General features: G+C 44.6%; 1 protein-coding gene and 1 long non-coding RNA gene across 8 annotated transcripts in view; one reads left to right on the top strand and one right to left on the bottom strand.

Annotated features, from left to right (window-relative positions):
- The window catches only part of HS3ST5 (heparan sulfate-glucosamine 3-sulfotransferase 5), a 254,480-nt gene that overhangs the window by 129,818 nt on the left and 100,082 nt on the right, over window positions 1-24,580 (top strand). For 6 of the 7 annotated variants that reach the window (XM_025444531.3, XM_025444529.3, XM_025444530.3 and 3 more), the window contains one exon: window positions 22,598-22,706. The gene's annotated coding sequence lies outside the window, so the exon portion shown is untranslated. The remainder of the gene's footprint in view (window positions 1-22,597; window positions 22,707-24,580) is intronic. The other variant, XM_025444535.3, reaches the window with a different exon arrangement.
- Window positions 1,880-7,788, bottom strand: LOC125752282 (uncharacterized). The gene is made up of 2 exons (XR_007401400.1): window positions 7,661-7,788; window positions 1,880-2,080 (listed from the first exon to the last, which is right to left on the bottom strand). It is a non-coding gene; the product is annotated as an uncharacterized LOC125752282 (long non-coding RNA).

Raw genomic sequence — 24,580 nt, 5'->3', positions numbered from 1 at the left:
CTTTCAAAACACCATTAAACAAATAGGAAACCTCAAAAAAAAAAAAAAAAGTCACATAGTAGTGTATTGTCACCACCCATACTAAAATCTGTACCTAGTGACTGCCACCTTATGGACTGATCCTCAGTTCCATGGGTCTTGGGGTCGTTTTGTGGTGTCTCCCCCTGGCTAAACGTGCTAGGAAAGATGCTAGTATTGGAGATGTAGGCCAGATGTAGTATTCGAAAGGCCACTCCCTGATTTTTCAGCCTTGTCACTGCGATGCAGGCAGTTCATTTTCTATTTACCATTTTAGAATAAAAAGTAAATCAAAAAAAGAATATGCTAAAAGAAGCTGCTTAAAGTATGCAATAAAGGTTTATTTGCTCACAAAACCCCCCTCGGGAGAAGGACAGATTGAGGGGAAGGTATTTATACTCTTTTGTTCATTCTGCCTTCACCCCACCTCACAAGCTAAACCTAAGAGATCCTGAGGACAAATTGGCCTGATCTAGGAAAACTAGAGGAGTTCTCCTAATATGGCACTTTGTTCTGCTAGGTTTGGGCTCTTGGGGAGCGCATCCGTTTGAGCCCGTTAATGTCATCCACGCAGCCGTTCCTTAGCAGGTCTCTAAATTTAAAATGATTTAAAACTTTCACATGGAAAGCAATGAAATACGGAATCTAAACGTAAGTGTTGTGTGTCCTAACTTCTTTTGTGTCTCCCAGTGATGCCTGTGGAAGTGAGAGTTGAGGTCTACTGAAGTGATCGTGATCATTTAATATTATTCGGGTAGAAGGAGCCAGCTTTTATTTTTTTTATTTATTTATTTTTTTTGGAGCCAGCTTTTAGAAAATGAATTTTGTCAGGTCTTTCTCCCATTCCAATGCCCAGATTTACTCAATAGGAGGGTAAGATGTCAAAGTCAAATCCAATTAAAATTTACAGGGTTAGTCTGAGTTACAGGCCTCAGACGAGAACTTTTTCTTCCCAATATGCTCCATCTCCTCAAAGAAGGCAAGCCTTCTATGTCTCAACTAATCCATTTCTCTTTCTAAAGTGTATACATAAGGTATCTAGGGACAGTATGAGTTTCTTGCACTTATTTTTTTGTGCCCATTCAATCATCTGACTTCAGAATTTAGGAGATCTGAATGCCTGGGTGAGCTGTGACCTAGCCGTCCAGGCATCATCCAGAATTCCTGAGGTCGGAAGCTGCCTCCCAGGAGTAGCTTTCTAATTTGTAGAAGAGAGGACCTGTCCGAGGGAACCGATAACCATAATCTAATATTGCTTATTGTTTACGTGAAGACGTATATGGAGGAGATTTCACCTTAATAGGCGATTAGTTGTCTCTTTGGGGTCATAATAATAATAGCTAACACTTATCGTTTATTGTGTGCCAGACACTGTATGAAGGGCTTTGTAGCACCAGCCCGTTTGACCCTCCCAAACCCTACAGTTTAGGTATTGTTACTTTCCCTGTTATCTAGGTAAGGAAGTGAGGGCACAGAGAAGTTACTAAGAAACTTGCCCAAGGTCAGCTCCACGGTTCATGGCCAGCGGAATGATGCCAGAGTTTGCTTCTTAGCTCCATGTGACACCACCTTGTATAGTTATTCCCCGGCCACTGCAGGCCCCCAACACACCAAACTCTGTGGGTTCCAAGTTTTTCCTTTATCGATGGCACCCTTGCTCACCAGGACCATCTCGTGACTTGCTATTTCACCTTTAAGATATGATTTAGATCTCACGTCATCTCTGAGGACTTCCCTGACTTTAACAAGGAGAGTCCATTTTCCTTCTGTATCGACGCTCCTGTGATACACACACGCACCCACGTACCCTCCCTTCCCCCTTCTCATCTGTCTGTATTTCTTTTTTTAGCCTGCACCATACTGAACGGGCATCATTTGTTTATATGTCTGCGCCTCCCACGAAGCTGATTAAATCAGGAGGTGGGTAGCTTTGATCTCTACTGTCCCACACATTAGTGATTAACAGGAGCTTGTTGATTCAGTGTGCTTCATGAATGGGCAGCAGGGCATTACCCACTTAGTCCTGCTTCCATTAATACTGCGTGATGTTAGCAGACAGAATCTGGAAGGGGAAAAAAAGAAAGGAATAAAGAAAAAAAAAAAAAGCAAATACATCCATGCTATCAGGTTAAATTTTTTTAAAAAAGAAAAAAGGAAGAAAAAACAACTTAGCATGCAATAAACTTCTATAGGAACTACGGATATGCATTTAAAAATCATCAAATCCTATTCCGTGCTGTAGAGGCTCAGGACATAACTTTTTTTTAAAAGATTTGATTGATTGATTGATTGACTGATTGATTGGAGAGTCTGAAAGAGAGAAAACAGGGAGAGGGACAAACAGACTCTGTGTGCAATGTAGAGCCCCCACGGGGGGCTTGATCCCATGACCCCATGAGATCATGACCTAAGCGGAAATTCAGAGTTGAATGCTGAACTGACCAAGCCACCCAGGCGCCCCGCGTGATATGACTTGTTGAAGAGAAGCTGTGATCACGTACACAGTTTAATGACGTCAGAGTGATCTATTTCTCTTTGCTTTGTAACGCCAGGGTAAAAGCTATGTAATCCTAGGTCCAATTTTACCCAAAAATAGAACTCTGAGGTTTCTAGCAGAATAATAACCTGTGGCCTCCCTCTGAGACCATAGGCAAGTCTTCTAAATTTTCAGAAATGGAATGTCACCCTTGCTTCTGGGTATTGTTATTTTAATTGACGCTTTAGAATTCCAAAATCATAGGCCCTGGCCCTTGGAGCTTAATTTTGAATTTATCACTATTCAACTTCTTCAAAAAAAAAAAAAAATCCTAGCAGAAAGAAGTTCTATATATATTTTAAAAGGCATAGGCCCCCAACAGTGGAATATACCTTAGGTAGACAGGTTTTGGCCTTGTGTTCTTGCCACTTAACAGGGTGATATTGGGCGAGATGTTCGCCTGTGAGGTAATCCCCTCATCTGTAGAACGGGAGGAGAATAGCTGTCTAGCTCCAATGGATACTAGGAGGATTAAATAGGTTCATGCATGTAAATGCTTAGAACAGGGTCTGGCCCACGACAAGTACCTTAGAAGTATTTGCAGGCATTATCATTGAGCCATTGAGAAGTCTATGTGGATGCAATAGATCTCAACAAAAGTTCCTTCAAAAATTGTTACAAGACTCTTCCCTGGACTTACTAAAGGTCGTGCGAAAGAACCCTGTGAAAAACATTTAAGCTTTAAAATCCTTGTGCAGAAAATTGGACATCCACATGCAGAAGAATGAAACTAGACCACTCTCTTTCACCATACACAAAGATAAACTCAAAATGTATGAAAGATCTGAGACAAGATTCCATCAAAATCCTAGAGGAGAACACAGGCAACACCCTTTCTGAACTTGGCCACAGCAACTCCTTGCAAGATACATCCATGAAAGCAAGAGAAACAAAAGCAAAAATGAACTATTGGGACTTCATCAGGATAAGAAGCTTTTGCACAGCAAAGGATACAGTAAACAAAACTAAAAGACAACCTACAGAATGGGAGAAGATATTTGCAAATGACCCATCAGATAAAGGGCTAGTTTCCAAGATCTATAAAGAACTTCTGAAACTCAACAGCAAAGAAACAAACAACCCAACCATGAAGTGGGCAGAAGACATGAAGAGAAATCTCACAGAGGAAGACATAGACATGGCCAACATGCACATGAGAAAATGCTCCGCGTCACGGGCCATCAGGGAAATACAAATCAAAACCACAAGGAGATCCCACCTCACACCAGTGAGAATGGGGAAAATTAACAAGGCAGGAAACCACAAATGTTGGAGAGGATGCAGAGAAAAGGGAACCCTCCTGCACTGTTGGTGGGAATGTGACCTGGGGCAGCCACTCTGGATAACTGTGTGGAGGTTCCTCAAAGAGGTAAAAATAGATCTGCCCTACGACCCAGCAACTGCACTGTTGGGGATTTACCCCAAAGATTCAGATGCAATGAAACGCTGGGACACCTGCACCCTAATGTTTCTAGCAGCAATGTCCACAGTAGCCACACTGTGGAAGGAGCCTCGGTGTCCATCGAAAGATGAATGGATAAAGAAGATGTGGTTTATGTATACAATGGAATATTCCTCAGCCATTAGAAACGACAAATACCCACCATTTGCTTCGACGTGGATGGAACTGGAGGGTATGATGCTGAGTGAAGTAAGTCAATCGGAGAAGGACAAACATTGTATGTTCTCATTCATTTGGGGAATATAAATAATAGTGAAAGGGAATATAAGGGAAGGGAGAAGAAATGTGTGGGAAATATCAGAAAGGGAGACAGAACATAAAGACTCCTAACTCTGGGAAACGAACTAGGGGTGGTGGAAGGGGAGGAGGGCGGGGGGTGGGGGGGAATAGGTGACGGGCACTGAGGGGGGCACTTGATGCGATGGGCACTGGGTCTTATTCTGTATGTTGGTAAATTGAACACCAATAAAAAATAAATTTATTATAAAAATAAAATAAAATAAAATCCTTGTGCAAACTAATATCCATGATGTTATTTGACATTCACTATTTTACTTCCTACACAAGGACTAGCTGACAAACTTCAATTTTGAATTAGTACCAGAAAAATATTTTTTCTCTCCAGGAACGGTTAACTGTTTCTAAAAGGTATTGAGACCTATATGCCATTTTTTGCTTTGGGGAAGAACTTGCCAATGGAATTCAAGGTTTCGACCTCTGGAGGAAGCTTAAATTTAAGTGGCTGTTGTGAAGATGCATGTGCTTTTATGATAACCAAATGGAAACAGTGACATTTTGCTCACAGGAATGAAGGAATCTATTCGGAGAGATTGCCTCAAAGGTGGTCACTGGAGCCTGAGAGTGGAGGTGGGCCAGGGGACCCCAGGGGCAGGGCCACACCTTTCCTCCGAAAACAGCCTCCTGCACACACATCCCAGAGTAATTGGGAAGCCCCAGACTTTGATGCTGTAGATCAGGGAGCGAGTGGGTGTTTGATGGAGCAGGGCTCCATGCTGAGGATTCTCCACGCGCTACCTAGCGCTGGCATGAAAGTGGAGATAAAGGCTCTGGCCTGAGCCAGCATCTATTGTTTTATTTTCACGGCCTAGCAGTTCCCTGCCTCAAGACTGATTCTCATCGCATGGGATTCTCACGTTCTTTCTCTGTCCCTAACGTGACATTTATTTCAGCATGAATAAATGCAGTTCGAGGCCGCCTGTTTAAGGGTGGCCCGAACAAAAACAAGGAGCCTATTTTCATATGTATAACGTGTGTTCATAACCAACAAGGCAGGACTGAAGGACAATAATGATCGATTTTAAGGATATTTTCACTTTAACATAACTATTACTTTGTAACTGAAAATAACATAAGGAGGGGGAGCCGAAGAGAGAACACCCAAGCACATGGAATATACATTCGAAGTACTTCTTTTCAGGGGAAGAAAACACGTCAGGAAGTAGGCGGTGGGATTCTTTTGTAAGTCCATGTTTTCCTTTGTCTCATATTTTCTATATTTAATGTGATTAGACCGCCATTAGGTCTGTACCAAGAGCATTTGTCAACAGTTGAAGTCATTTTCTCTTTGGCCACAGCTGCAGTTTGAGGTTATTCATGATGACCCCATACTCAAAGGGCAGCAATAAAGTGACCTTCACCATCCAAGAATCTATTCAAACAACTAATATACATGTTAAGTGGGAACCAGGACAGATGGCAATATCAGCCCCGGAGTTCTTTGTCATTGTTGGAGACTGGTATTCAGTTCTGGTCTACATAGTGCATTAGCTCCCCCCAAAAAATATCCTCACCGTAGTGATCAATGTTCTGGGAGAGCAAAGAGCTCCATAAATGGTTTTATGTTAGAACAGCAATGAGTATTTAATATCTCAGAGTAGTTTGGAGACATCTGCATGGGACAAATACAGAGAATTTGTTCAATTGGTAGAGCCTCATTTCTATGAAGAGGATGAGAAGAATTACACGTGGTGATGATTCCTTCACTTAGTCGGCAGATATTTATTATTTATTTATTTATTTATTTATTTATTTATTTATTCTTTGTCGGCAGATATTTATAAGAGACTTTCTAAGTGCCAAGCACTGCCCTCCCCGATGAGGTGCCACAGGTGACGATGGTAGTTATGGTGTGTTAACTACCTTCCAGATCCTAATGAAACAGCTGAAAAAGAATTATTCGAAAAGCACACGTGTGTAAGGACAAAAGCATGTGTTAGGAGACAAGAGCAACACATGGTTTAAGCTGGAAAGTAGATGTAGACGGAGAAACTGCTGAATCCTAAAACCAGCAGTGGGCAAAGTCCAGAAGCAATGCAGTTCCCACTGAAGCACTCCCCAAGGCTCAGGAAATGGCCTCTGTGTGTATCTGGAATTGGGAAGTGAACATGAGCTTAATCACAGGAAGATAGGCTAAGAGCAACACTGGACCCCCTCCGGATCCCCTCATTCATCCATACAGTTGGGACCCCACTGTTTTATTCCATGATTAGGGCAAAACAGAGGGTCAGTGAACTTGGGAACATCTGGGGGAAGAGAGAAAGCGGTACCACACTGAAAATAATGGGATTAAAAATGTGAGTGTTCACGCATGGAACGTTGAGATCCACAGCCTTCTTTCTCACCAGACTCAGAACCCTGGCAATCAGGTTTCCCCAGGAAGGCTATTTGAAGAATCTTTGGGGAGTTTGGTCAGTCCAGAAATAAAAGAACAAAGGATACAAAGATTCCTTAAGGAAGCAACCTAGCAGGGTCACCCTAGAGTAAGGAGCCTAATTACCAGTTTCTGTATGCTCACAAGCTCTTTGCTCATAATTGTGAGTAGACAGCAGTGGATCAACACTTGTCTTATGGAGGGCATCTCATTTGACATATGAAAAACAGACAGTAATACCCTGCAGGAAAGAGAGACTACATGAAGAGATAAGACTTTTGCTTCATTTTAATGAGAAGAATGCGCTCCTAAAACAGGTACTTTCAGAGAACAACCACAAAAATATGCCTGGAAGTTAAAATTATCATAGCAGATATGAAAAACTAAAATAAAAGATTGGAAGACGACATTGCATTTTCCCAGCAAATATAGCAAAAAGATTAAAGAGATGGACAATATGAGAGGTTTTTTTTTAATTAGTCTAAGGATTCTACTTCTGAATAATAAAAATTCCTCTTTATGAGAAAAAAAATTTAAATGAAGGTAAAAAAATCATCAAAGGAATATTCTGAGAATTAACTTGAGTTTCCCCACTGATAGGGTCATGGAGTGCCCTGCACAATGAATTAAAAAACAAAACAAAATAAAACAAAACAAAACAAAACAAAAAACATTCATTGGACATTTTATACCACTGGGGACAAAGAACAATCCTAAGAGATTCCAAAGCGAAAATACAGACTTCATAGATAAGATAAAGTATCTGAAGAGTATCAGTCCTCTCAACAGCAATACTGAGTAGCTGGAAGAGACCAGGTGCCTTCAAAAATTAGAGGGAGAATCATTTCTAATTTAGAAGCTTAGAAATATCAAGTGGCCCCAATGATGATTTGTGAGGATAGACATACCTTACAATATCCTACTTTTAAATATACAGGATTCAAAATATATACAGGATTCAGAAAACTCTTACCTTACACATACCATTTTCTCAAGGAGCCTTTGGAAGATATACTTCACCAAAGAGAGAAACAAAGAAAGCAGGATACAAAGGATTTACAGAATCAGGAAACACAAGTAATAATCCAAAAGAGAACTTTGGAAATTCCAGAATGACATCTGTTCAGCAGGTTGTTTAGAATGGAACCAGCCAGAAGATTCCAGAAGAATTCTCCAAAAGAGGAAAACTGATGGAATACCTAATAAATGTATAGAGATAGTTGCACAATTAGAAAAGAGTTAGGATTGAAAGAGTGATAAACTATTGAAAACACACTACAGGTAATTATTAACTTAGTGTCAGGATTTGTGTAAAGGGGAGCACGAAAATCGTATGCTCCATGACTCGGCAGAGAATCCGTAATAATCCATAATGATAATTCGAGATAATGCTCACGACAATCACTGTTGGTCTGTGTTGGGAGAATGGGCTCAGAGACAGTGTCAGCATAGTGGGGAAGTGGGAAGGAGAACCAAAGCCTTCTCTTCCAACAGGGAGCTCATCAGTCAGTGTTTACAACTAAACATCCAAGAGAAAGTAATATAAGCATGGTGTTTACAAAAATAGCCCCAAAATGCCAAAGTATTCAGCTGGAACAGTTGAAAGTAGTTGTTTTAGAGGAGGTGAAAATGGCATTGGTGTGGGCAGGGCACGGCCGTGTTCCCTAATGAGCCCCATACGGCTGTCTGTTTAAGATAACATTCATTTGTTAACTTGAAAAAATAAAAAATAAAAAAAAAAAAACAAATTTAAAAACAAACCAAGAACAGCCTAGTCTTAGTTGTCTTGGGATTTACACCCGAAAGAGGGCTAGGACACAATTACACAGGTATGTAACTATCACTACCAATTATGCTAAATGCCGTGACCCAGATTTCCTGTTCAATCTTGTATAAACCCTGAAAGAATGGGAAGGTGGCCATTCTGAAGTCTGTGCCAACCCCAGTAGTGGGTGAAAGATCGTTATGAGTGATGAACTCCGGAGAAGAGTAAGGAACCTTCCAACGTGGCATCTGTTGGGCTAGAGTCACTAACTGCGAGATGCCACCTGGAGCATTCTGTTTAATGATGGCAGGTTAGCCGCTGGGACCATGGGAAGGATAATATTCACCTGGAATAACCTTCACTATTTCCTCTCTTCACGGACATTGACTTTAGTGCCCCTAGAAACAGGGATAACCACCTGGAGCCACAGGCCAGGGGAAGCTGTTAGGACGTCAGAGCTCACCTCTTCTCACCTTATTCCCTCCTTTTGCAGCCCAGAAATCTCAGGGTCCAGAAGGTCTAGCAGTCTGCCCCGAGTCTCAAAGCTATTTAATGCCAGAGCCAAAGTAAGAACTCACATCTCCAAGTTCCTTATCTAGAACTCTTCTCTACAGTTTATAGAAAAATATATAGCTTGGCCTGTTAGAGAAGCTGAAATTAAATTAAACAAATTAAACTAATTATCATAGTGTTGCCCAACTACAGAAAACTTCATTTTCTTTGTTCAGTGATGAAAGAAAATGTTGCAAAAAATAATGACTTTTTCCTTTTGAATTTTGCATTATTGTCTAAATTTAGTATCCAATAGCAGCTTCGGGATGATGGGTCTCTTCTTTAGGAAATAAATAATTTAAATTTTATATTCATCAGTAATTATGTGAAAAATCTAATGATGACTTGTTACAATATTTCCAAGAAACTCCTATAAATACTGCAACATATGTAACTGGCACATATTCTCATCCTGGCTTAGATAACGGCTTTGCATTTACTGTGGATACTTATATTTTAGTGGTTTTAATCACATGTAGAGGACACGCTATTGTATCTTATACTAATGAAAGGTATAAAGAAGTACCTTCCCTCCAGAGGAACCTTGTAATTCCAGACAGTGAGTGTCCTTATCACACACACATTCAGATCCCTGAATTCCCTAAAGGACATTGCTCAGAGTCGGGAGACCCACTCGTACCAAAACGAGAGCTCTTTTTAGTTCACACAGCTGCACCAGGACTCACGTTTTAGTCATGTCGACAGTAGTCAAATGTACAACAGCATTTTTGGACTCTCGGTGGGGCCCCTATACCACGTACTTGTACTCTTCTACAGGATTCACTGCCACCCCATAGAAGCTTACTACAAGTTCCAAGAACAAGGCTCTTGTTACCAAAGAGAGGCTGCTTTGAAGGTTTCATTTCCCCCCCGTAGTAAGGAAGCTTTGTAATAATTAGGTCAGAATATGATCTCTGATTCTGAGATCTGATTCCAAGAAATACTCAGGATAAGCCCAAGGAACATTTAGAGCTGTAAGTTAGGGTTGTACTGACCCTGTGATCATTGTCTGCTCAGAACAAATTCTCAGTGACATGTAGGAAAAGAGCTCATTGAGATGATGGCCATTAGAAACGATGTTAGGCCACACGGTAGCTATGAAACTTTCCTTTGGCAAGCAGGAAGTGTCTATGATTTGGTAGATTTAGACAAACAATGATTTAAAAATAGGTATTTTTGTGAATCTTCCCATATCTTCTCTGTCAATCAGCTAGAAAGGAGGGTCAGCACTCAGGTGTATGACCCCATGTCTGTGTTTTCCTCTGTAATGCTTGCTCTGGAAGACCCTGGAAAGATCAAGGAGCCCCTGAAGGACTATTGTTGGAAAGATTGCATGCCTTGAATTTGAATAGTTCTTCAAATCCAATACGGAATGTGACTGAAATAGGCCTATGTGATCTCTAGATTACTGAGGCAGACATTGGCAAGAACAGAAAAGGTGACAAAAGAGTCATTCCTGTGAATATGACAGTGAGTCATCTGATTAAAAGCAGGGAAATGGAGTGTAATTGGTTGTTAGTGTACCAGATAGTTTAGCTCAGGACACTCGCTGTGGACTGGATTGTGTCCCTCACAAATTCACAGTTGGAAACCCTGGCCCCCAGTGCGATGGTATTTGCAGATAGAACATTTAGGCGGTGATTAAGGTTAAATGAGGTCATAAGGATCTGCGTCCAGATCCAGTAGGATTGGTGGCCTCACAAGAAAAAAAAAGATCTCTCTCTCCCTCTCTCTCCCTCTCTCTCTCTCTGCATGTGCACACACCCAAGAAAGACCATATGTGCACCCAGTAGGAAGGTAGCCGTCTGCGAGCCAGGAAGAGAGGTCTCACTGGACCCTGACAGTGCTGGCGCCAGGATCTCAGGCTCCCACACCCAGGACTGTGAGACAACCAACTGTTTAAGCCACTAGGTGTATGAATCTTGTTGTGGCAGCCTGAGCTGAGACACCACCACTCAGGGGTCCTGGCGAGATTGGAATGTTGAAGCAAAGCCATCATCAGGCACAGGGCAGGATCCCGAGACCAGAGTTGGAGCAGAGTTTAGCTAAGACCAGGGATCAGGGTAAAGCCAAGACTGAGACCCTGCACGGGCCGAGTCATCGACCTGAGGAGCACCCATAACCAGGATTTGGTGCAGCGAGTCAGAGCTCCGGCTTGGGACCTAACCAGGTTCACTTTTACCTTCCACAAGTTGCAGGACTTCAGGCAAGTCACTAAACTACCTCATTGTAATTCTAGTACTTCCCCACTGACCCTACAACGGAGATAATGATGCTTTTATCACATGGCTGTTGTGAGGCTTAAAGGAGTAGTATTTTACCAGCTGACCTGTCTATGAGTCGGGAACGACATATGGTAGCCAAGGCTGGGGGATTTGGGGTCCGACCTGGTCCACATCCATTTGTTCCTACTCCAGATACTTGCTGCATCTATGCTATCCTCCAGGCAAGGTTAGCGGTGCCAGACATAGAGCAGGGAGCAAAAAACCAACAAAACCAAAACCTACCCTTGTGGGGCTTATGTTCTAGAGAGCGAATGGGCCTAATGGCAAGATCCTGAAGTCGGCAGGCTCCCGAGTCCCCAGCCCTGTCCCACATACACAATGGCCTTGTTCTGGGCAGCTCACACAGTTCCTGGGAATGGCCGGATATACATAAAAAAAAGAGACAAAAACGTGTGCTCAAAAAGAGAGCTCGTCACATGTGTGATAAATATTGCTCATTTCTTCTTCAAAAACGCGCGAAGGACTCTTACTTGACGTGGCTTGTAAAAAACTCCCCCCACCCTTACCCTCTAAGAGCTTGTCTCCTCCTTCATTGCTCCCCCCCAGAGACGGCCTTCAGATAACGACCGCATTCTTGTCCTGGAAAGACGTATACCTCGATCTGTCCATCGTCCCGTGATGTCTGCTTTGCTTTCCTGAATCTTGTTTCTGACAAGTGTCAGCCTGGCAAGAAGGGAAACAGATTCTTAAATGTAAAGAAAATTGGGGAAATTTAAAGCTCCACGGAGACACTTTCTGAAAGGGGCCCCTCTGGGTTGCCAGCTCCCTTTCTTCCCGTGTGTGGCAAGTCTGCGTAAGACAGTCCGGGGAACCTCCTTGGTGTTGGACGTACGTGTGATCCCCTTTTTACCTTCATCTTTCCGTCTTGATTCACAAGGCGAGCTAAAGCGGGTGGCCCTTGGCTACAGACGTAATTGCAGAGCAGCTTTTGTTTTCTTGGGTGGCCATACAGCATGTTATCTGTTGTGTTTTTCATCCTCTTGTCATCCTTACACAGGGCCCATTGGACAACGAACTTGGTTGTGATTAATAAGCCATTTCAGATAGCTGAAAACCCACTCTCCGAGACACTTCTCTGCAGTCACCGTGTAGTAAAACCGGTTGTTGGTTTGCTGCTTCGGAGATGTGCCTTGTTTTCCTTTATTGCTGGAGGCAGCCTGAGTTCAGGTACATACGGTCCAAGATCAAAACAGCTGAGGGAAGCGCTGACATCAGCTGCCCGTCGTCTTATGCCTCCACAAAAGAAAGGGAAAAAAAGTAAGAATAAGTGTATTTGAGAGACTTCCGTGAACGCGCTATTGTGGTAAATAAGTGACCACCAGAAACGATGCGGAAAACGAACTGGACATAGCCCCAAATTCTTTTCTTTTCATGTTTAAACCCAGTGTGGGATTTCTTTTCCTCTTCCCATGTGGATGCGTACGGTACCAGCGTTGCCCGCGACAGAAAAGTCCTGTCGTTTCAGTGAAGTCTCCTCCTTTCGGTGCATCACGTGGCTCACGGGAAGGTATATGATTTTAGGGTTTGTGGCTTTTCATGCACGCGTATAAATTAATGGTGCCAAATGGAGACAGCCTTTCAAACAGCAAACTCGTAGTGAAGGAAATTCCTCTTTTATAACTAGAACACCTCTCACAGGGCTAAGTCCTTTGTTAGTAAGGTAAGTTCTGGAAATGGATTTCGGAGTAAAGACCCCAGTATTTGTTTTTATTCTCGTGAAACCAGTAAAGTGCTGACGAAGAGCAATGTGTCACCATAGTTAGAAATAGGGCACATTTAAGTGTGTTCTTTATTGCCTTTGAGGGGTGGGTACTGCTGTCCTTAGCCATGCCACCGTTCTGCAGAACAGCGGCGGGACGATTACGTTCACTCGAGCCCCACCTGGATATTACACACCCTCTTTAAATATGTCAGACCTTTAGGAACATTCGAGTGATTATAATACACCCTCATCATGTTCCCATAGGTCTAAGTCTGAAATACGCTGAATCTAAAAGAGTGAAAGGGTATGTTTTTCCACTGCCCTTCATGCCATATTATTTCCTATCAGATGGTAGCCCCGTGTCGAAAGACTTGGCTATTTCAAGTGTCATCTTTTTTTTTTTTAGGTAATAAATGTAGGTGCTATTTTGATACATACCTGTTTTTTTTCTTTCTTATTGTTTTTTTAAGATTTTATTTATTTATTCATGAGAGACACGAGGGAGAGGCAGAGACACAGGCAGAGGGAGAAGCAGGCTCCATGCAGGGAGCCCGACGCGGGACTCGATCCCAGGACCCCAGGGTCATGGCCTGAGCCAAAGGGAGACTCTCAACCGCTGAGCCCCCCGGACGTCCCCATACCTGTTTCTTTAGATCTGGGTGTTAAGAGGTGTGAGGCCTCACACTCAAAGGACAGTCGATTTGTGCACAAGCTCTGAGCATGAGCGGGGGGGACGGGGTATGAGCCCTGGTGAGGGCCTCCTCGGTTGAGAGGGAAACGCAGGTGTGCACAGGTGTTTCTCTGGGGCGAAACTGGGCAGGGGCTTGGGCAGCAAGGTGCAGAGCGAGAGGCTTGAGAGCAGGCTTCCCGACGCTGCTGCACACAGACCCCTAGCGCGGCTGAGCCAGAGCGTAGACGTGAAAGTAGACTCACGACCCAGAGCCTCTGTCTGTGCTCTTAGAAAAGCCTGTGCATATTCAACAATTATACCTCCCCTCGTTTTCCTGTCTGGGGGTGGGGGGCAGTGGACGTTCTACTGTCTGCCCCGGGTGGGCCTTTGGGAAAGGCCTCGCGGCCGGCCCGACGGCAGGGCCTAGGCGGCTCGTGGGCATCAGGCTCTGAGCGAATGAAAGGCACCGCGGCTCCTTCAGAAACGTTCTCGTAGTTCTGATTAAGGACACAAATGAGGGCTCTGAGTCTCCGCCTTGCTGCAAGTGGCACTTCCTTGCCGCGGACCCATTTGTGGAAGGAGAGGAGGGACGGGGGGCAACAGCCTTGGGGTGAAGACGCAGGTCAGCATCACGGACGCGCTTCTTTGACGGGGGCCCCGTAGCCCGCGCTCTTAAGTCGCTCATCACGGTTATTGTCCTCGATATTGTTTGCTGCTCCCCTGCACCGCCGGCCCCGGGGGGCCCTGAAGGGAGCAGCAAGAGCATCTCCACATTTGCTCCTGGAGAACTCTTACAATATACTGCAAATGAAGAATTCCTAAAGACACAAATACTGAAGGCTTGACAGCTACAAAATACCGAGAAAGACTCTCTTTTATATACACGATGGCCCATCGGTGCCCGCGCTACTCTGTAAACCTGTGGCCCCTGTGTTAAGTACCTTATGTGGGAATAAAAACTGTTTTTTTATTGTCTTTTGCTGTGTCTTTTAGTGTCTTTTGCTGTGGGAGATCACATTCCGTTAGCTCGTCATGTTTTTATTTTATTTTATTTTATTTTATTTATTTATTTATTTATTTATTTATTTATTTATTTATTCATTCCGTCGTGTTTTTAATCCTGACTTAAGAAAAGCCCTGCTGCACTGAGGGGGGCACTTGACGGGATGAGCACTGGGTGTTATTCTGTATGTTGGCAAATTTAACACCAATAAAAAATAAATTTATTATATAAATAAATAAATAAAAGCCCTGCTGTGGCAATTCTGAAAGTAAGAGTCCCACGCATCTCTCTGCAAGGGCCGGTGCCTTGGCCCGGGCCCTCGCCTCACGCCCCCACCGCACCCAGCGCCAGCCACCCTCGCCCCCCGCCACAGGCCGTCGGGACACACGGTGGCCCTGGCGTCGCGCTGCTCTCTGCCGCCGTGTTCTTGAGGAGGCCTCCCCTACTGCAGAGGGGGCTGGAGGAGGTCAGCTAATGCGATTTCACTTTGATTGCTTATTTGAATTTTGGATGCAGGGAACCCTGAACCAATTCCCTGAATTTGTCATAATCATAATTTAGTTATCCGCAGCTGCTTCATTAGATTAAAGGTCCTTTCAAGAGAATATTGATTATTACAGCTCTTGATTATCTACTAACAATATTCATAAGAGGCCCCCGTCTCCCCTTCCCTCCCCCCGACTCACTCGAAGGCCCCGGCTTGCCCTGCTGTCCTTGTCGGTCACAGCAGCCCCTCCCGAAGTCCCCACCTCCCGGTGACCCGCGATGTCAAGCAAGGCCCTCTGTCCTTGCAGATGCCCCGCATCCCTCTCCGTAAACCCCTCTGCCCCTTGGGGTTCACCCTCTGGCTGCCGTTCGTGTCTGGATCTCCACCCCGGCCAGGTGCCCCCGTCCCCCCGACCTCAACACTCAGTGGGGGCGCCTCCTGCCCCCGACTCTCTGCGTCCAGCCGGGGGTAAGGAAGCCCTTGCACCGAAACACGAGGCCTGTTGGCCCCGCTCGATGACCTAATCAAACGGGAACACGAGCGGGGACACCTGCCGACTCGGTCTTCAGAGTCGTCGTGTGTAACGACATGTGTTGTCGCCCGAACGGAGAAAGTGGACATTGATCAGATAGGAGCCTGTCACTTAGGCGACTCCTCAAGCCATTTAACAGAGTGTTTGAGAGCATCTGGACTATTCCAAGCAGGGCCAGGCGGCGGAGGTGCAGCAGCAGCCAGGACAGACGTGGCCTTAGCCTTCGTGGGGCTTCCAGCCTGTGGACGTCGTGGGCGAGCAGGGAGGCCGTGACATCCCCGGGCGGCCGGGCCTTGCAGTACAGAGGACACGGTTCCCCAGGTCCCGGGAAAAGGTTCCCAGGGAGACAACTGCCAGAGAAGCCTTCCTGCGGACAGTGACCCCTGGAGCGGGAGCCTGCACATCGGGGGGCTGGGGGGAAGGCCTTCGGGCCGAGGAGAGACGGAAGAGGCCAGGGCAGAGAGAGGAGGGCTTGATGTTGAAGCGCACGACCTCGTAGGAGAGCTCCAGGTGTAACGAAGAGGGAGCTGAATGTCTCGAGAGTCCTTGGCTAGTCTTCTAGAAAATTCCTTGACTTAGCTCCCGTGGCGTATTCGTAATTCACTGACCACTGTTTCTTTAGCTCCTTTTCTCAACACATTGTAGAATTTTTTTTTCACATTATAGAATTTTATGCTTAAAACGCATTTTACTGACGACTTACGTTTCCTATTCTAATTACTCACCTTATTTGATTTCTTTGTGTTTTTTTTTCTTTTTTCTTTTTTTTTTTTTCTAACCAGAAATGGATAGAATTAAAAGCGCTGTGGTCTGCCATGAGGAAGTAGGAAACAGAAGATGTAACGGGCTACACAGCATTGCACTTAGAGCGGATTCTGTGCAGGTTCAGTTCCCCCACGCTTGTCAGAAGTTGTTGAAACATTGCATGCCTTTTTTGAATATAAAATGTGGGCAGACATGTACTAATAGATCAAAAAATGACACTTTGTCAAAGAGGGCTTTCATGGGAAAATGTTCTGAATAAAATGTTTTCTTTTACAAAGAACCCGACCTGTTTAACATTCCAAAGCAAACACAAAAGAACACAAAATGCCTGGACTTACTGCCAGTCACAACCACCAGTTTCATTTACCCTTTCATACTTTTTTTATAAATATATTCCAAAAATCGTTCCCCCAAAGAATTATCAGTTCTACTCCATGATAACCCTTACTTGAAGTAAAATAAAAGTAGCTCAGACCCTCCTCAAAATGGATTTCTTTCAGACTTCCTAGCACTTCTGATAGTACGAAGATGATACGGTTGGCTCTACCGTCAGACTCCACGTAATTATATGGGAAGCAACAGCTCCCTTATCTATTAGGAACACTTGCTGAGGCTGACTGTACTTCACTATTTGGCAGATGAAATACAGAATTAAAATCTCAAACTAGTTTTCAAGTTGAGTTTTTTTTTCTCCCCCCCACCCCCACCCCCACGGTCATTTTAAAATCTTTTAACCTAGGGAAAGATGGGAGCCAGGAAAGAATGGAGAACAGATGGCATTTAGAGGCCTTAGCAAGATGAACAAAGCAGATGCGCCTGTGTGTCTACCCCTACTCATTCCTCAAATAGTACTTCCCCGTTATGATTAATTTGTGATGGATCCGATGCTTCGGATCTTTTGAGGATTTCCACAATGAAGATAAGGGTTGAAAGTTGGGAAGCTAAACTGAAAAATCAATAGATAATTGGCTTTGATCACAGCCTCGTATCATCTTACCTAAACAGGAGGGATATCTATATATGTTAACCCACATCCTTGGCAGGGAATGCACTAAGTCTGGCTCTTGAGTGGGAATATCATTCATTGTTTAGGGTACCAGGGAGGAGGGTTGAAAGAAATAGAAAACAGATGGCAGTTGAGGTAATGGAGATACGGTACAGCTTAAAGGCATCCTGGAACGCCGCGTAATTGTCCTGGTGTGAAAAGAGGAGAAACACTCTGCGGAGCTTCATTTCACGCGTAAAGCTGAGCCTGCTCAGAATTAGAGTTCCTCGAGGGTGGGAGGGGATGCAAAAGGTTTGAGCTTCTAATCAGAGAACGGCAGGAACAGATTCCACCACTGGAAGGGTCCAGGTTTTAATAAAATACTAGAAAATTCTGTGTATATCGATATGAGAGAGTCTAATATTGGGAGCAGTAGATTTTAATTCCTAACAGCTGAGCCAAGTGTGTTGCCTTCGTCTTTTAATTAGCTCACACTGTTATTGCAAGGGAGAGGTGTTTGGTGCTGGTGGTGGTGGTGCTTATAAGCATCTCACGACTGGAAACGCCTCCTGGAGGGCTCTGGGTTGGGAGCTGGGGCAGCGAGGCGCAGAGCTGTGCCGCGAGGTTGTGCATCCTGCCTTCTCCGCTACTAGCTACGGGGCCCTTGGCAAGTGCCTTGGACTCCCCAGGCCTCACTTTGTCCACCTATTAAATGGACCTTATAACGCCAGCTCATGAGGCATTAAGGTCAGTGCCAACACGTATTTAGCAGCTAATACATGGTAGCAATATCATTAAGAGATTTGCACAGCCTGGCAGTTTTTCCACCAGACACACCGAGGAGTGGGATATTCATAGATGGAGCTCCTCACTGGCCCCGGGAAAGCCACTGCGATGGTTATTGTCGGTGATTCGGATTTCCTCAGAATCTGTAAGCCTGGAAAAACTGCCGTACGTTACCACCCGTTCTCTCTTGGTTCCTAGGTGTATAAACCATGTTGTGCGTTTAAATAGAAGGTGAAGTCAGAACATGTCCTGGTTCCATTATCAGACTGACTCAAAGGTTTTTTTTTTTATACCGATTGTTACACATTTTTTAATTTTTATTTATTTATTTAATATTTATTTTATTTATTTATTTATGAGAGAGAGAGAGAGAGGCAGAGACACAGGCAGAGGGAGAAGCAGGCTCCATGCAGGGAGACCGATGTGGGATTCGATCCCGGGTCTCCAGGATCGCGCCCTGGGCCAAAAGCAGGCGCCAAACCACTGCGCCATCCAGGGATCCCGATTGTTACACATTTATGAGTCATGTGCTAAAAGCAGTGGTTGCCCCTAAATGTATGAAAACCAAAATTTAAAAAAATAATAAACCAAAAAACAAAAATCAGTCTATAAAATTTAGTTCCCTTTATAGTCAGAGCAATCAGATCCTTGACTGTATAGACTGTTGTTACCTAAGAGGTTGAAGCATGCATCGTATGTACAAAGGAAACATCAATGACGCATCAATATTGGATTCTACTACCTATTAGCCCATCGAGATAGCCTAGAGTCACACCTACTACAACTGGCTCATTAGGAGTTACAACTGAAACCAACACAAGATACAAAGGAATCCTGATTTATCTTTTTTTTTTAATATTTTATTTATTTATTCATGAGAGAGACACAGCGACACAGGCCGAGGGAGAAGCAGGCTCCATGCAGGGAGCCCGACACGGGACTCGATCCCGGGACTCTAGGATCACGCCCTGGGCCGAAGGCAGGCACTAAACCGCTGAGCCACCGGGACTGCCCCTGATTTATCTTAATATTAAAATTTTACAGCGCTTTTTGAGCTATTTTATAAATTAATTAATTTCAAAATGGATGAAGCAGTAACATTGAGGTTTAGCTAATTATGTGTAAATTAAATATAAGCATTTAAAATAACCATTTTAATTAAATACAAGACTCAGGCAACTAATCATTAAAAGTGGAATCAGTAACTTGAGATTTATCATTCTGAGAGGACTTGCATCACATTTCTAATGAATTCTTTCCTCTACTTAAATGAAAGGCAAAATGTATCTTTCCAAAGTGGCAGCTAGTAAAAGATAACTCTTCCTTAGGTCATTGTTGTCAATTGGAAATTGAATTGGAGCAAAAAAGTCTGCTTTGCTATAGCCTCTTAGACACAAAACTGCAGTTACTATTTTCTGAACCACTTCCAACTTGACTTACTATTTGGGGTCTATATCTCAGAAAAACATCTCAGAAAAATTCTGATAACGGGAATAACACTTGTCACTACCAAAAAAAATGGGTATCTTTTGTAAGAAAAAAAATCTACTTTTTATGGATGAGGCGCTGAGGAAAAGAGCTGAATAGTTTGTGACATTTTTTTAATTAAAATAATTTAGTACAACTTCAAGAGTAATGCGGAATAATGCATTAATAATAATAATAATAATAATAGCTTCATTTTCTAGGTAGCAGCTATCTATACACCAAACTTTATATTTGTAAGAAGATAAGAATATATCGCTCTGTTCAAACTTCTCTCTGGTAATTTGTATAGAGTCAAAAAAAAAAAAAAATAACCATTGGCTGGTTTTTATAGTGCGATGGAACTATCACTTAGCGTGAACCATAACCCGGCAAGTGCTTAGTCAATATTTGTAGGTTGAGTAAAAAGATTGATAAATCTTACAAAATATCCTTCAAAAGATTATCTTTTAAAGCTACTTATTGTGCGTGACACCTTCTACTTGAACCTTTCCCAGATGCTGAATAAAGCCCACGAGCCTCGCCTTCGCCCCGTGGGGGCGGCGTGTTTTTCTTGCCATCCTGCTCTCTCTTGCGTTTCTGTTTCCTGGGGTTAGTATAGACCTTAAAAATCCAGACGAGAGCAGTGCCTCTGCTGGCTGAGAGAGGGTGACCTAAAAGCAAGTTAGCTTGTTTTGTTCCTTGTGCTAAATACCTGCAATTACCAATTGTCACATTTTTCTTGTCATAGCCCCGAACTAATTGAAGGTACTACCCTTAGGGGATGGGTTCCGCGGCGTGACGAATGTTGAGTGCCCTCTTGAGTTCAGCATTTTAATTATTCATAATTGCAATGATTTCTGTTTATTTGGGAACTTTACAAATAATTCTCGCTTCTCAAACAAATTGAGAAGCAGAGAGGTGGTGGCTTTTGTCGCGTTGTCTCACGCGGAGGTCCGTGGGCGTGGGGAGCGTGCGGGGGTTCTCCCGCGCGGTGGGTCCAGCGTGCAGGCCGACGGGGGCACAGCATCATTCACGCGTGCCTCCTGGAACCGAGTGTGTGGGCTTATTCCTGCTGCCTCTCCGGCTTCTCTGGAACCGTCTGGGCAGTGTTGGGATAGTGAGGGGGCAATGCACGAGGAGCAGGTGGAAGAACTGGAAGCGACGTGTGAAAGGGTGTTGGAGGAGACGGGAGGGTCGGCAGCTGGCTGTTAGCCAAGTGTATACAACTTTTTAAAAAAATATTTTATTTATTTATTCATGAGAGACCGAGAGAGAGAGAGAGAGAGAGAGAGAGAGAGGCAGAGACCCAGACAGAGGGAGAAGCAGGCTCCATGCAGGGAGCTCGACGCGGGACTCGATCCCGGGACCCCGGGGTCACTCCCTGGGCTGAAGGCAGCGCTAAGCCGCCGAGCCACCCAGGCCGCCCAGCATATACAATTTTAAGGTCTTTTCTTTCTCTTGGAAGAAAGTGGGGCCGTGCGCACGGGTGGCGTAGGCGGTTAAGCGTCGGACTCTTGATCTCGGCCCAGGTCATGGTCTCAGGGTCCTGGGATCAAGCCCCTTTGTGGGCTCTGCGCTCTGCAGGGAGTCTTCTTCGGATTCCCTCTCCTTCTCTCTGCCCCTCTCCCTGCATGCTCGCTCCTCTCTCTCTCTCTCTTTCTCTCTCTCTCTCTCTCAAATAAATATATAATTTTTTTTTAAAAAAAGCATCTCTGTATGTGTGACACTCTAAGTGCATTTGCATATGAGGGACCTGCGTAAAAGACGAATATCCTGGCCATTTTGGACCAGGATAATCTTTACGTCTGCTATCAGCAAATATATACTAGTGATAATGATGTGTTGGGACCTGGCTCCTATAATCTATTTAGATGTCATTATATGTGCTTAATAATAGCCTGGAAAAAAAAAAAAACGATGAAATCTTACTTTAAAGAAAAAGACTTGGGGCAGTGCGGGTGGCTCAGTGGTTTAGCTCCGCTTTCGGCTCAGGGTGTGACCCCCGGGGTCCCGGGATCGAGTCCCACATCGGGGTCCCCGCGGGGAGCCCGCTTCTCCCTCTGCCTGTGTCTTTGCCTCTCTCTCTTTCTGTGTCTCTCATGAATAAATAAAATCTTTAAAAAAATAAAAGAAAAAGACTTGGATATTGCAAACCTATTTTATTCTTTTTTTAATTTTTTTTCATTTTCTTCTTTCTTTCCTTCTCTCTTTTTTCTTTCTTTCTTTCCTTCCTTCTTTCTTTTTTTCCTTCTTCTTTCTTTCCTTCTCTCTCTCTAATATGGTGCTTTAGCGTTAGAGCCACAGGTGTACCCCGCAGCTAGAGAATCACTCAGGTCTCCTGGTGTTCTGTCTTCAACTTAGGAAGAAGCAGCAAGCACTTAATATATCAAAGTGGTAGCAAAGGTAAACGTGATCGATGTGGATAATCGCCATACGGCCGTAAGGGCAGACTGGAGATACGCAGTGTGCAGAGAGTACATCGAACCCCTCTCACCTAAAAACTCCAGCAGCAGCACGGTCAGCACGAGGTTCTGCTGCAGGAAGCATTACCTGAAAGTGCATGTGCGTAGCCCCCGTCTCTGATCAAAGGGGATGAATGATGACATATGCCAGGGTTAGGCTCACATGTGAGCTCTGCTGCTCATCGGCAAATTGTGTAATAAAAGCCCTGGGAGTACCATATAAGAAAGAAAGAGACGGATGGATGGAAGGAAGGAAGGAAGGAAGGAAGGAAGGAAGGAAGGAAGGAAGGAAGGAAGGACAGAGAAAGAAATGTTCTGAGCATCTGAAATACTTCTGCTTCTTCTCGTAACACATCTTTAACCATAGCTACTTAGGAGCAGCAAAATAATAATCAAAATGAAACAAAAGACTAACTGGGAAACCACTCTGTCTCCATCTCCACCGCCAGGTGCTAAGAAGCAGAGAAGAAGCCACGGGGACAGGCGGTGGTGAGTGGGCCATGGAATATCCACCAACCAGATAATCCTCGCGGGCCGCCGAGACGTGTCTGAATGTAGGTACGTGTGCCCTCCCGCGTGCGCTCCGATCCCCACCCCGCGGTGCCCCCACCCCGTGCGTCCTTGCCCTGCCACCTCGTCAGCCTCCTGCAAGCGCCCGTGGCTGGCATGGCACAGACCCACAGGAACCCCCGGTGGCCGTCCCACAGGAGGCCCTCGCTCCTCTCCGGGCTTCTCAGACGCTGCACAGACGGCTTTAAACGGCCTCCCGTTCCCCAGTTTCAGTGTTCCCCTGTAGAAACCTTCCCCACTGCCTCCGAGCCTTCTCTCCTGGACGCAGAAAGCTTCGTCCTTGCTGTGCCGACGATCTGAAATAACTTCCCCGAATCCTCCTAGCTGGTTTTAGTTCTGTTTTTCCTCCAAGGCCTAAGTCCAGTTCCACCTACATTACAAAATCGTGCCGATTCTCCATCCCAAATATGTCCTTCCTCCCAACCTGCTGTAGAACTTGTGGTTACACCCGCCTCTGACATTTAACGACTTTATGGAGTAGCACTTTGTGTCTCCATATGCACGTGCCCTGTGTCCTCGGTGTAACTCTTTTATTTCTGGAAAGGTGGGATCTGTTGCATTTTTTTTTTATATACTGCAATCCAGGGTGTGCAGCAGTGGGCATGTAGTGAGCTGCGATGACAGAGCAAGGCCCCAAAGCAAGACGGTCGGGAACGCAGATCTGGAGCGAGACTAACAGACTCTGAGTTTGAGTTCCTGCTCAGCAGCTAGTAAACGACTGTGGCAAAGTGTGTGTTTTTAAAGATTTTATTTATTTATTCATTTTTTTAAAAGATTTTATTTATTCATGAGAGACCCAGAGAGAGAGGCAGAGACACAGGCAGAGGGAGACGCAGGCTCCCCTGCGGGGACCCCGATGTGGGACTCGATCCCGGGGGCCAAAGGCAGGTGGTCAACCGCTGAGCCCCCGCAGGCACCCCCATGGCAAGGTCTTTAAAAATACTTTCTGTGCCTTAATTTCCTTATCTCTAAAATGGGAATAATAATACATCCATCCCCTTGAATTATGGTAAAGCTTAAATCAGTTAAGTGAAAAGTGCTTGGAATAGCCTAATACTTACTGAACGCTCAAAAATTATGACCTATGTATTACTGTGTATTTATGTAACGGTCCATCTCAGGCAGGTTTTCTGGTAATGCTATGAGATAGATCCTATCATACCCATTCTAAAAACAGGAGGTCTGTGGCCCTAAGAGGTTGGGTTATTGCCTGAAATCACAAGAAGAGGCAGGACGGCAGCCAACGTGTCCGACCCCAAACCCCGGGCTGTCTCCTGCTGCACTTGCCTCACACACTAGTTCCCGTGGCTGACGGTGAGGTGTATAGTTTAAACCAAAGCATGCTGAGATTTCAGTAGATTTGAGCTTGAAAAGTCTTTTCAAGATGCTCTAGGTGACTATAAAGACCCTTCTTATGAAGGGCTCATCCAGATGCAGTGGGATCATAATCACCGCGTCTGTCTGTCTGTCTGTGAGGTTTGACGCAGAGGCTAAAACTCAACCCAACAAATATTTCTGTTCCCAGGCACTGAAGGAGGATAGAGAAAATACCAAATGGGTAGTGTTGCCCCCAAGGTATCTTATAACCTTGGTGACTCAAGTCCTGGAAACCAAGCCGAAACTCCGCACGCATTTATGATCCTTTCGCCCCTGGGCCCCTCTGAGACTGGCTCTTCCATGTTCCTTCCCTCACCCCACGTCATGATATGGTCTGGATGCAGCAACCGCTGCCTAGGAAAATAAGACTTTGGGGTTTGGCAGAGCGTGCCATGCCATGCAAGAGCAAACTGTAGCACCTACAAGCTCTTAAGTCCTTTTTTTCCATTTGGAATTATTTGGGAGAATTTTCAAAAGGCCCAGGT

Source organism: Canis lupus, chromosome 12, assembly GCF_003254725.2.
Source record: "Canis lupus dingo isolate Sandy chromosome 12, ASM325472v2, whole genome shotgun sequence".
NCBI lineage: Eukaryota > Metazoa > Chordata > Mammalia > Carnivora > Canidae > Canis > Canis lupus.
This window is presented reverse-complemented; position numbering and strand designations above follow the sequence as displayed.